This window comes from Podarcis filfolensis (genome assembly GCF_964270895.1).
Source record: "Podarcis filfolensis genome assembly, chromosome: 12".
Taxonomy (NCBI): domain Eukaryota; kingdom Metazoa; phylum Chordata; class Lepidosauria; order Squamata; family Lacertidae; genus Podarcis; species Podarcis filfolensis.
Window position 1 is genome coordinate 2,593,826 of NC_139614.1, and position 13,236 is coordinate 2,607,061.

A 13,236-nucleotide genomic window follows, 5' to 3' on the forward strand; every position below is an offset into this window, starting at 1 on the left:
ATATGCCATCTTTTGGACCTAACAGTAGTCAGGAAATAGGGGAAAGGTGTCCTTCTCTGTCCACAACACTCTTCCCCCACCCCACCTTCACTTTTTCCATTCTTTCCCTACTTGGAATCCTCTCACCACATCCAAAATTTGTGAGATCTGGGACAAAGAGAGGAAGGAAGAGATCTGCAACTGAGCATCATGCGGAGCCAGCTCAGCCCAGCGGTTCCATCGACCAAAGCATTACTTAGATCCCCTAATCTCTTCCAGTGGTTTGACACCAGCGGGCACTGCCTGGCTTTAAAAACAAAAAAACACAAAAAAACTGAGCATCATGGAGTAGTCCTGATTTTGTGGCAAAGCATCTGACACCCATAAAAAGAAAAGATGGAGCATCTGTCTGAGCATCTGTCATCAGCTGAGCTGAAGCTATTAGGTGCTCTTGCAAGGACCCGACAGCCACCAGCTATATGGTAAATGGCCAGCAAAAATACAAAAGATGCAGATTGGACAACATATCTACTTGTTGTTGTTGTTGTTGTTGTTGTTGTTCAGTCGCTTAGTCGTGTCCGACTCTTCGTGACCCCATGGACCAGAGCACGCCAGGCACTCCTGTCTTCCACTGCCTCCCGCAGTTTGGTCAAACTCATGCTGGTAGCTTCGAGAACACTGTCCAACCATCTTGTCCTCTGTCATCCACTTCTCCTTGTGCCCTTCATCTTTCACAACATTAGGGTCTTTTCCAGGGAGTCTTCTCTTCTCATGAGGTGGCCAAAGTATTGGAGCTTCACGATCTGTCCTCCCAGTGAGCACTCAGGGCTGATTTCCTTCAGAATGGAGAGGTTTGATCTTCTTGCAGTCCATGGGACTCTCAAGAGTCTCCTCCAGCACCAGAATTCAAAAGCATCAATTCTTCGGCGATCAGCCTTCTTTATGGTCCAGCTCTCACTTCCATACATCACTACTGGGAAAACCATAGCTTTAACTATACGGACCTTTGTTGGCAAGGTGATGTCTCTGCTTTTTAAGATGCTGTCTAAGTTTGTCATTGCTTTTCTCCCAAGAAGCAGGCATCTACTTACTTTATTTTAATGTTTGTTTCACATCTTTTAATCTGAAGATCTGCAAGGTAACTAACAAAATTCATAAACCATGACACAATTCACACATGCAAAATAACATCACAATGGATACTAACTGAACCAACAGAACGATTTGCACCAAAAGAATCATCAGTGATAGTCAACTGACAAATGAATAGAGGTAGTACAGCCAAAGGAAGTGGGAAGCAGCAACTGATTTAGGGGAGTGCCCACACTGCGCCCCAAGCCAAGGGGGCACCACAGGAGGCACTGCAACAATGATGAACAATGGAAAGTGGGAGGTGAGGGGTGCTGGATTTGGGTGTTGCACAGGGCACCGCTGGAATTTTAAAGCCCAAAGTCCGCCACTGTTCAAAGCACACACAAAAGTAGACTCTTCTAAACAGCACCAGATAGAAAGATGGGGAAAATACAAAGAAGTGAGCTATGGAGACAGAGCCCTGTAGAAGTGACTTGTTTCATTGTCCCAGAAGGCTGTTTAATCTTATATTTGCATGTTCCTTCATAATCACGGTGGGAAAGTAGGGAATACCAGAGTACAGCCCTGCTCTCATGAGAAGAATAGAACACTCCCTATGAAAGGAAGCTTTTGCCCAGTCGCAGCCAATTTCAATGGGCTTCAGCACCTCTAGCTTTAAACTAGACTGTGGTTCAATCTAGATTTGCAATATAAGGTTACTTATATGTTGACTTAGAAATAAGCCCCATTGAGTTCAGGGGGGCTTTCTCTTAAGTAAGTGGATGTAGAATTGCAGCCTAAATTAGCTGCACTTCTGTCTCATTTATTTGGGTGGCTATGTTTCTCCATTGATTTCCGTGGGACCTGAATGCAACAAAATTAGCTTCAAACTTTATTCCTCCCAACTGCATATTGTTTTGTTGTTTTTAGATTTCATTTAGTTTACAGTATATTTCTAAGCATCAAACATAATGCATTTTGCTTCATACATCTTTAATGGTTTCTTCCGTTAAATGAATTAATTTGGTTTAATGACTTCATTGTGTCTCCTTTTTGCCACCAAGCCATAGATATGAATCTAAAAGACAGCAAAAATCACAGTGTGAAGTGAACCAGCAAAGAAGTGTTTATCATTAAAATGACCTGGCTAAAGTCAGAAAACTCTCTGTGGTTTGTTGGAATGAGATATTTAACTAACAGAGGTCTCATTTAAAATACATGGTGTTAATGAAATAATTTCAATCTCACCACCAGACAATCAACAAAAACAGCAGGGACAGAATGGCAGAGGAAGCTACAGGAATCCTAAAGGCCTTTCATTCAAATTAAACTCAAGAACTTGTAATTTTCTTTGCAAAACTATATTGGTGTCAGAAATCTACTCAGCCCCATCCTGCAGGCTTTCAGCTAAGCTCAGCTGGACATTTGATTTTACCAAGTTTGGGCCCCAGCAACCCTTGCCAAAGGAAGCTGGAAAAGATTTCTGGAGGGCAGGTTTGGTCCATAGAAATGGAAAGCGTTAACCAGCATAAATATTGATGGTCTTTCCATTTGACTTGCAATTTCATTCTACCCTTTGTGTAGGATAAAGACACAGCATTTCTACTGGAACTATAGCTGCATTTGCATGTAACTGAGTACTGGCTGTGGACTGGGATGAGTTTCAAGGAAGGAATTTAAGTTGAATTTTGCTGTCAGTGGTGGATCTTCATGCTCCGGCATAGGGGGTGAAGAGCAGGCGGGGGCGGGGCTGGTGCGCGTCCTGAGGGCAGGGCACGCCACCAACAGGGGTGGGGCGCCCTGCGGGGGCGGGGGGCAGCCACGATGGCACCCTGTTGGGATCGCGCTGCCGGGGGCAGTGCGCTCCTCCCCCCCCCGCACTCCTCTTCCTCCGCCAGTGTTTGGTGTAACCTGAAGTGTGTTCTGTATGGGGATTTTAATTTTTTGCACAAAATCCAATGGCTACCAATAGAAAAGAGGATGTGGTTAATAATATTGAGGGCTGAACTTTGAAGGACACCAAAAGAACCATGACTCAGTGGTGGAGGGGGGAAGGAGAAAGGTGAGCTTTCCTTTGTCAAAACCTCCTTCTCCATTTAAACCTGCCAGTAGGAAGTGTTCTAGTTTAGTCTTTTCCCTGGTGTTTCTTTATTTTTACATGGAGACCAGTCATAATTTATATCATGCATGAAGGAATGAAGGAAACAGTAGTGAAATTGTGACAAAAGTTTGACTAGGTCTAGTTAAGATCAAGCAAAAGATGGGAATACGGCTAATCCTAGTTTTCTAATGAATATGAATATGAGCACATTTTCTTTCTGTTGTAATCATGATAAACATTTCCTAGATGAACTATTCAACAGATACTTTCCTGAAGAATGTATATACTGAAGAAAAACCAAACCAGTTATAATATTTGGGTTATGCATAATTAATTCTATTTGCAATGCTCAACATATCTCTCAGAACATTAAGTTGCTTCTCTTTTCAATCCTGCTGTGGGGATTCTTAAAAGTCCCTGTGGAAGCAGCCATGAAAAGCCCTAAGGGTTGCTTCTCAAGTTCCCTGACAACACGCAGAACAGACAGTGCAGAGAAACCGTGCTCTAAACCCAGCTACACTCAAATATACACCATAAACAAAGGGTCATTTATGTGCTTACACCAGCTGCCAAAGGTGGTGGTGTAATAGCAGAAATGGCTGCTGCTTCCTTGGGGCTGCATCCTTGGGTGGCCTTGCATGGCTCCTGCGGGGGTTTCTTCACACACTCTCAGACTTTGAAGAAATCTTTCTTGCAGATATGAACTGCTCCCAAAAGGTCAAGAAAAGTACAGCCTCTCTTATTAGCCTCATTTAGAAGCATTTTACTGCATGGGTACTAGGCCCATAACCAGAGCTCGCCCACTCAAGAATGGCTTAGCCAAACCCTCCAGTGGTCCTGTGGTAAGCAGGACATCCTGGGTTGACAGAAGCCCCTTGCTTCTGATCCCAATTTGGCTCCCAGTTCAAGACCAAAAGATGGGCACGGGTCAGTTGGCTCACACCAGAGCATGCAACCAAAAAACGGGGGGGGGGCACTTACCTTGACCTCATGCATCACCACTCCTCATCCTCCTTCTGCCACTGCACTTCCAGAAGCATGTCTGCAGCGCCGGAGACAGAGGAGGCCTGCTGGTCCACACAGCATCTACTGGTGCTGCGCAAGCCGGGACAACCTTCTGCCAAGCCACACCAAGCCTGGTATCTCCTGACTCTGCAGAAGAGGACAGTGGGGGGAGGGAGGTGAGTGATCAGGTTGCAGCAGCAAGCAGGTGGGTGAGGAAGGGGTCGACAACAGGGATGGGGTGAGCGATGTGGTCAGTGGGGTAGTGGTGGGTGCCCCAAATTGCCCTCCCAAAATGTTTTGGGATATGCTTATTTCCTTTGGCTTCCAAAGTCAGCACTAAGACATGGCTGTACCTATAGTTTGTGGCATGAAAGACATGTGCAGTGCCACAAATATCTGAAAGGATATTTCACATATCCTTTCTGTCCCATGGTAATGCTCAGCTGTGAGTGGATCGCTGATTCCATGGACGCAATGGAAAACTCAGGCCTCTCCCACCAATTGCCAAGCAACCTCCTCAAGCAGCCTCCTTCACAATCTGAGCATTGCGATGAACGAGCACGAAAACCCCTAGAGAACTAATTTAAGCAAGATTTTAAAATCCTTACTGGTTCTTTATTATTAAACTAATGAGTTTTGAAGTTTCTCACTGTAGGTCCTTCAAAATATTTCCCCCATGACAATGTATTTTGTGGTGCTCACCCCTCCTCTTGAACAAGGTCATGAAGCCCTTGACTTTTTCCACCCCTCTGGTGGATGCCCCATCATCAGATGACAGCTTTCCATATACTTTGCCCTCTGAAAAGGTTACAGCAAAATAACTATTTAACAAATCTCCTGTGCCTCTCATGGCCTCTACTTCTTTGCTATCATTTTTGGTGAACCAATTTTCTCCTTTATGTCAGCTGGAGCTTTTATATATCTATATCTATATCTATATCTATATCTATATCTATATCTATATCTATATCTATATCTATATCTATATCTATATATCTATATATCTATATCTATATATCTATATCTATATCTATATCTATATCTATATCTATATCTATATCTATATCTATATCTTCTATATCATTTAGAAATAGCATTGTTAGCTGAGCATCTGCTTGGGAAATCTGAACTTTTCCTTGTTATCCTACTAATTTTGAAAAATAAGTGAGGGAACAGCTGGCTGGGCCAAGGAGGTGATCAATGCCTCTTTATGAGAGAGGGTGGTCCCTGTCTGTTTGAAGGAGGCAGTGGTAAAACCACTCCTTAAGAAACCTTCCCTGGATTCAGAAAACCTAACTCACTACCAGCCAGTTGCTAATCTCCCTTTCCTGAGTAAAGTTCTGGAGTGAGTGGTCGTGGACCAGAAACTGATTTTCTGAATCCATTTCAATCAGAGTTTAGGCCCGGTTGTGGCACAGAAACTGCTTTGGTCACCCTGTATGATGACCTCTGTCGAGAGAGAGACAAGGGAAACATGTCCCTGTGAATTCTTCTCAACCTCTCAGCAGCTTTTGTTACCTTCGACCATGGTATCCACACCCACCTGCCCAAAACTTGACTTCAAATATGTTTGTACTTTTTGTTGAACAGCAGCAGATAAAAATTCTAAATAAATAATATGTGATGTCATGTATGGGGCAGGTAGAGACATGGCTTCTGATCCACAATCAGGAGCCTTAAAGTGGCACTCCAACCGTGCATTGGAAAGGAAGGATGGCTGTCTCTGCCAAACAGCCAATAGGCTCTGGATGCAAGCTCTGCTTTGTTCTGGGATCCACTGTGCTTCAGAGTCCTGCCAGCCGCCCTGGCCCCCATTATTGAAGGGGTTTGCAAAGAGCTGAGCCTGGCTTGCCAAGAGCTCTCCTCAGTACATTGACACACGGATGATCAGCTGATTGGCAATGCCTTTGAAGTCCCAACAATTGTCTGGACTTGAAAGCGCCCCGTCACCTGGTGTCCTTGTGACGTCAGGCTGTGCCAATTCCTACCAGTAAAAAAAACCAACCAGTTTAAAAGGGCTTTCTAGCTGCATTCTTCTCGTTATCTGTAGCAGCATGTGAGGCTTCGGTTTTTGTTTGCTTTTTAAAATTAATAGCAAGCACTGGAGCATCCAGTCTGTTTTGATTCAGGACTGCAGGACATGCGGAAAGGAGGCCCAAACCGCAATCCTGACCAGAATCACCTACCTGCCCTGTGCTGCAATTAGCAGAGAGAAAGACTCCCAGTGGTGACATAAGGGGGAAAACCTTGATGGGTGGTGTAATCAGCAACAGACCGTTTTACACCTACAAGTTGGAGGTGGACCATGATCTGAGCCCCAGTTTATGGTCTGCAACATGGTCCAGAGGTGTGGACAGCATGCATGTTCTGTGGCTGCAATTCTGGTCAAAGTCTGTTTAGAGAACTGTTTCTCTCTCCTTTCTACAAAGTTACAATGGAAAATCAGTCTCATTTCAGTAGACTCTCACAAATAACTTTTTTAAAAAAAACAATCTCAGTATTGTTTCATCCTTTCAAAGTTCAGGCTCTTTATCAACAAGGGCATATCAACCTTTTAAATAAAACAATAGAAGTCGCTTCTTCCAAAACTATCATTATAGTCTTGAGTTCTTGACAAACTTGATTGCAGCTGTAAGGACAGCTCATTAATTTAATTAGCAGCATAGGGAGTTCACTTTTAAATATTTTTTTAAAATTTAAGTAGGGCTAGATTTTATAAATAAATGATAATAGTTTTTTTATAATATCGGGAGCTCCTTTGTGATTCAATTTATTCAGATTAATTTATCCTTAAAACTTCAACATGAGTGTCATTCTGATGCCTTTTATTACCATCTCTGTTCCTCTAACAATTGCCTTTAACAGCAGCATTAATAGCACAATCCAGTCTGGGTCTGAGGCGCTGCAGAGTGTTGGCTGCATCACTGCAACTTTATCCCTACAGGCCAAAGCAGAAAGATGAAGTGGAGTAATTCACCACTTTTTCACTGTGCCAGATCTATGTTGGCCCATCAGAGATGTCAAAATCAGGCTCCTTTAGGACCAGAGGCCACTCCCTGTCACCAGTCTAGCTGCCATATTCTGGATCAGTTGTAGTTTCTGAGTCACCTTCAAATGTAGCCCCACTTAGAGCGTGTTGCAGTACAAGCAGGAGATAACTAGAGCATGCACTACTCTGGCAAGACAGTGTGCAGACAGGTAGGGTTTCAGCCAGAATACCAGATGGAGCTGGTAGATAGCCACACTGGACACAGAATTAGCCTGTGCCTCCATGGACAGCTGTGGGTCCAAAATGACTCCCAGGCTGCGCACCTGGTCCTTCAGGGGCACAGTTACCCAGTTCAGGGCCAGGGAGTCTGCCATACCTGCCCACCCCCTGTCCGCCCAAAAGAGTACTTCTGCCTTGTCAGGATTCAAAGTCAAACCGTTAGCCACCATCCACTCTCCAACCACCTCCAGATACTCACACAGGACCTTCACAGCTTTCACTGGTTCTGATTTAAAAGAGAGGTAGAGCTGGGTATTATCTGCATACTGATGAACACCCAGCCCAAACCCCCTGATGATCTCTCCCAGCGGCTTCATGTAGATGTTGAAAAGCATGGGGGTGAGGATGGAACCCTGAGGCACCCCACAAGTGAGAGCCCAGGGGTCTGAACACTCATCCCCCAACACCACTTTCTGGACACGGCCCAGGAGAAAGGAGCGGAACCACTGCATAACTGTGCCCCCAGCTCCCAACCCCCTTAGAAGATCAAGATGGATACAGTGATCAATGGTATCAAAAGCCACTGAGAGATCCAGCACAATCAGGAAACAGCTTTCACCTCGGCCCCTAGTCCACTGGAGATCATTGACCAGCATGACCAAGGCAGTTTCAGCCCCATGATGGGGCCTGAATCCTGATTGGAAGGGATCCAAATTGCCTGCATCCTCCAGCCATGCCTGGAGTTACCCCATGACCAATCACCATGCCCAGGAATGGATTGAGACTGGGCGATCATTGGCCATAATGACCGGGTCCAGCAGATTGATATAGAACAGTAGATTGGTTTACTAGTTTGGACAGGATGTTGGGTTTCAAGGTTACTACCTTTCATACATGTATGTATCCAGTCCAAAATCCCAGTCTATGCTAGGATGTACATGGAACTCCTGTGTGGGCAGGCTCTCTCATTCACACGACAATGGAAGGGACATTCATTGTGGCTGGGTGCACTAGAAACTGTGCATCTACAGCAGATTGCTAACATAGCGTGTGAAGAGGCTGATTTACACATGCAGTTATATCACCTGTGAAGGGACTTGGGCCCTGCCTTGAAGTCTGAGCCTTTTTGACATCAGAATCTCAATCTTCAGCCCCAAGGAAGCGCTATGAGTGGTGGATAAAAGGAAGAGAGAGCAGGATGAAGAAAAGGTGAAGGAACTGCAGAGCTTGAATTATTTCCATCCTCTCACTTGCTGTTCAAGTGGGGAATTACAACTTTTATTGCTATGTTTTTGTCTCTTGAAGACAAAACTGTATTTCACAACTACAGAGTCACCCTCATCGTCCTTTAAAAAAATGAAATCATCTAACCTATTTTGCATGGCTCAGAAAAGAAATGGAGGTAATGAAAAACAGAATTATAGTAGCTTCCTCTTCGTACATTTTGTGCTTTCTTTTGTCATTTTAAATTCTGGAAGGTGCTTAGCCAAGCAAAGGCTCCAATCACTGCAAACTTGTAACTAGGCCAATTTCTTCCAAACTCACCAGGAGAGGATATGTTTACCCATCTGGGATTATGGAAAGCTGATCTGCCCATAACTCATGTCTGGTTTACACAAACACATTTCACTGAGTGAGACAGAAGGTGGTGGGATGGATTGCACCACATTAGATGATAGTCCTCTACCTTGGGCTTCCTATTTTGAATGCTCCACCACAAACTTTCTAGAAACAACAACACACCAGGAATAAAGATCCCAACTCTTTGCTCTGTTTTTCTTCTTTGGGAGTGTTTTTAAAAATGTGACTACCCACCTGCAGTCAGAAGTGATACAGTTTATTCTACTCACCACCTCAATTTGCTGCATGTGTAGCAGTCATATGGGCTTTAGTGACCTCTGCTTTTAAATTGGTGAATAAAGGAGATAGATGTGGGTAGCCTGTATCTCCTGCACCTGTAAACACCTATCTTAATAATGACATTTAAATCAAGATGTCACAACATCTCAGAAGCTTGCAGTGCCACACTAAGCTGTTTGATTATGACTCCCCCCCCCCTCACTTTAGCTTGGCTGCAGCCAAAGTCACCCCCAGACATTTGGCCTATTTCTATCTAGTCGCTGCTGATGAATGTGGTATTCCTGATATGTCCAGGAAATTCCAGACGCATGGCAGCCCTATCTGAAGGAACAGGTTTGCTTTGGGAGTCCAGTCCATCACAATGTCTCAAATGGCTGCTGTGGCTAAGTTTATGCTCAACTTTGGCCTTCCATTCCTGCCCTCAGTGTCCATGCACTGGTGGCATCCTGTCTGGACTACTGCTATGAGCTCTACATTGGGCTGCTCTTTAAGTCAGTCCAGTCTTTGGATAATAAAATGATGAGCTCTTAGGACCAGGAATTTTGGACTATTGGCTTAGTGGGAAAATTATCAAAACAAATGTGAGCATTCCACAAGACACAGACTAAAGTCACGTTTCATATCACTTGGTGACACTGTTTTATTGTAAAGAACATGGCTGGCAACTGGCAACTGCACATGGACTTGCTCCTACGCTCGCTCCTATGCCTTGCTATGTGTAGAGCCAATATGGAAATGTAGTGTGACTTGGGTAGTAGATTCCATAGAATAAATATGTTTGGGATGAAACAGGAGTGGGGGAGGGACCAATCTGCATGTGTATAAACAATAAGTTTCTTAGGGAGCAATTCTGTGGCAAGATCCGCTGGGATAAACACATTAGGTTGCAGCAGATCTCTGGGTAAGCCAAGAAGTTCCCAGCACAGCTGAGCTCCGCTGGCCCAAGTCCCCATCCCATCCCAGCTCAATCAGAGGTACACCTGTGTCTCCACCTTCTCCTGGCACTGGTGGAGCTAGAGCTGGTGCAAGCACCACAAAAATGGCTGCTATATGCTACACCCTAAGTCCCTTCAAGTCAGCTAAGTGGCCCTTGGAATCCTGCAGGAGTTTAGGGTGGTGTAACATAAATAACCCCATAGAACTCAATGAGGAGGGCCCAATCCTCAGAGGAGGAGGTGGCAGTGCAGCTGCAGGTGATGGGGGTGACCATGCAGGGTGCCCAGGGTGCACTAGATGAGAGTGCTACTGTTCCCATGGTCAATGAGATGCCTTCATCTGGAGCATCCTCCAGACCCACCAGGATATGGTCACTGCAGCCACCCAGGTCCATGAGGTTTCTCCATTCCACACAACCTGTTCCGGGGGGTGGGGGTGGCTCTAGCAGCGGCTGGGCCAACCAGTCAAGAGAGGCACCGTCATCTGGTGCCACCAATGCTGCTGCTGGGAAGAAGGGGATGCCTGCTGTCCATCGCCAGTCCCAGAGCTGACCCTGCTGCTGCTGGCATGTTGTTGGGTAACTGAAGCAGACCATGGGCATGTGTATTTGCAGCCCCCTCTCGGCCTGTGCTCTGGCAGTCACCATGCATATCATGTGGTGCATTTTCAATAAAGTGCCATTTTTGCATCTTCTCATTTTTGTTGCAAGTTCTTGGGTAGCAGGTTGGGTGGCAGCTGCCTGTCTTTGTGTGTTTGGGGATGCTATTGATGTCCAGGTGTGTGTTTTTCACATGGACCTAACGTGCCAAATGGTTGCTGCATGTGACTATATGACTCGTGGAGCATCTGGTGGGCGTGCCCAAAGTTTGTGACGCATGTGGCAGATGCACATTTTGGGGGATGCCATGCAGCCCCCCTCCCATGTTTACTTTCCTGAGCTGGTGTTTTCTCACAGTTTCCAGTGGGTTATCTCTATGTGGCCTCTGTTTGAGTTTTAGAAGTAGTTGGCCCATAACCTGTTATACTGAGCCCACAATCTGTGGTTGATACTACTCCACACTTCAACCAGTGTGATCAGCAGAGTATGCACAGTGTCAGCAAAGTCATCAAGAATTTTCCTGCTTTCTAGTCTTTTCCAGAGTTCCCAATTAAGAAAACTCCTTACCCACATAGTTCAGTACAAAGTTTAAAGTGCTGTTATTGTCTCATTGCACAAGACAAGCATAAACACATTAGCTACATAAACTTTAAAAGATGCTGGTATATCATGAACTAGTCTGCTATGATACAGTTCTTCTGGTTTTAGAAATAAACCTTGTAAAGATCCAAGTTTACAGAGAGATCCACTAGCACTTTACCAAGCAACTCACCATGCTATACCCACCAAGATGATAAAGCTGAACACTTGGCAAATGCCTCACGCTAATGCTGCTCAAGTCACCCTTAGCTTTATAGCTGCCAGTGCACATACATACATTCCTTCGAGAAAGGGAGGGCGGATGAGTCACGCTTTGGGCCCTTTCACCTTGAACTTTTCTCAGCAGCCACTCGCAGCTGGGTCTTCCTCTAAGCTGAATCCAGACATGTGGATGGGCTCCTTGAGACCTGGCCCAAGCACTTTGTGCCATTTCACCCTTTTTCCCCAAATTACACCAACAGTATATAGTTGGCTGGGGACTTGGGAATGCCCCTCTGTGCATATCAACAGTTAGCCACGGTTCACATGTTAACTCTCTCTTGGTTCCCCGCAGTGCTTATTCCTGTTCTGCTCAGCTGACATGCCCCCTTCCTGACTGGGCTTCTGACTGGGCTCAGGATCCAGCCTCATATGTGCCAGTGCGCTCTCCACCAGCATCTTGTGCATAGGATTACGCTGTCAGTCTCCAGATCAATGGAATCACTCTTGAATAAAGTGGAGCTGAAGCTTATGAAGACCAAACAAACATGGGAGAGTGGTGAAAATGGATCACCTGCATCTAAGCTAATCCCTGTGGTGTTTATTTATTTAAGAACTTTTATATCCTGCTCTTCCACAGTAAAAATTGCACTCGGGGTGGCTTGAATCATTTATAAAATAGATGACATATCATCAAAAAGGTATATCACATATTTTTATTACAATACATAATAAAAAACAAGGGCTTCTCTTTCCCCCCTTTAAAAAAAAATGTGTGTTTTTAGCAGAAAACAGGGATAACAAGACATAAGAACAACAGAGGCTTCCACTGGTTCAGAAAAAAGGATATACATAAGAAACAGAGTTAAAATATCCAAGTAACTAAGGAACTACAGAACAAAGCGGTAAGGGATCAAAGGCCGAACCAGAATTATGATGAAACGTCACAATAATTTTCAAATGAGTCATATCTTGGAGTTTACAGAAACTCCCATTCATTTCAGTTGGGTTTGCAGAGAAAAACCTTTCAATGGATTGCACCCAAAGCGATTTTATTGTTTGGGAGACTACTATAGAAATATTGGAAAATGACCAAACTGAGATTTGGCTGCGGAAGAAAGCTTTACGATGAATCAGACCTTTGGTCCATCCAGCTCAGTATTGTCTTCACTACTAACTGACTGATAGCAACTCTCTGATATTTCAGACAGGGCTCTTTTCCAGTACTACTTGGAGAAACTGGTGACTGAACACGAACTGCAGCTTTCCTCCAAAGCTCACTGGTGCCCTTGGATTAGTTGTTCTCCCTGAGCCCAACCTGCCTCACAGAGTTGTTGTGAGGATAAAATGGGAGACCTACATGTGCCACTCTAAACACCTATGAAGGGTGGGATAAAAATCTTATAAAAACTGGAGATGCCAAATATTGAACTTGGGAACTTATTCAAGGACCTCAGTGGTCTATATGGACTGAAAATTGAATGTCAATGTTATCAGACAGATCATGCCTCTTCTTAATGATCTTCAACAGTATATGTATGCAAAAAAGCCAAGCTTCATAGATGACCTAAAATGTTGCATTTCACTGCTGATATTAATTCTTATTTTGGCTTCATTTTCCTGGAAAACTACTGTGCTTAATTTTTTTCAACCACACTGGAAGGCAAATGGTTATATATG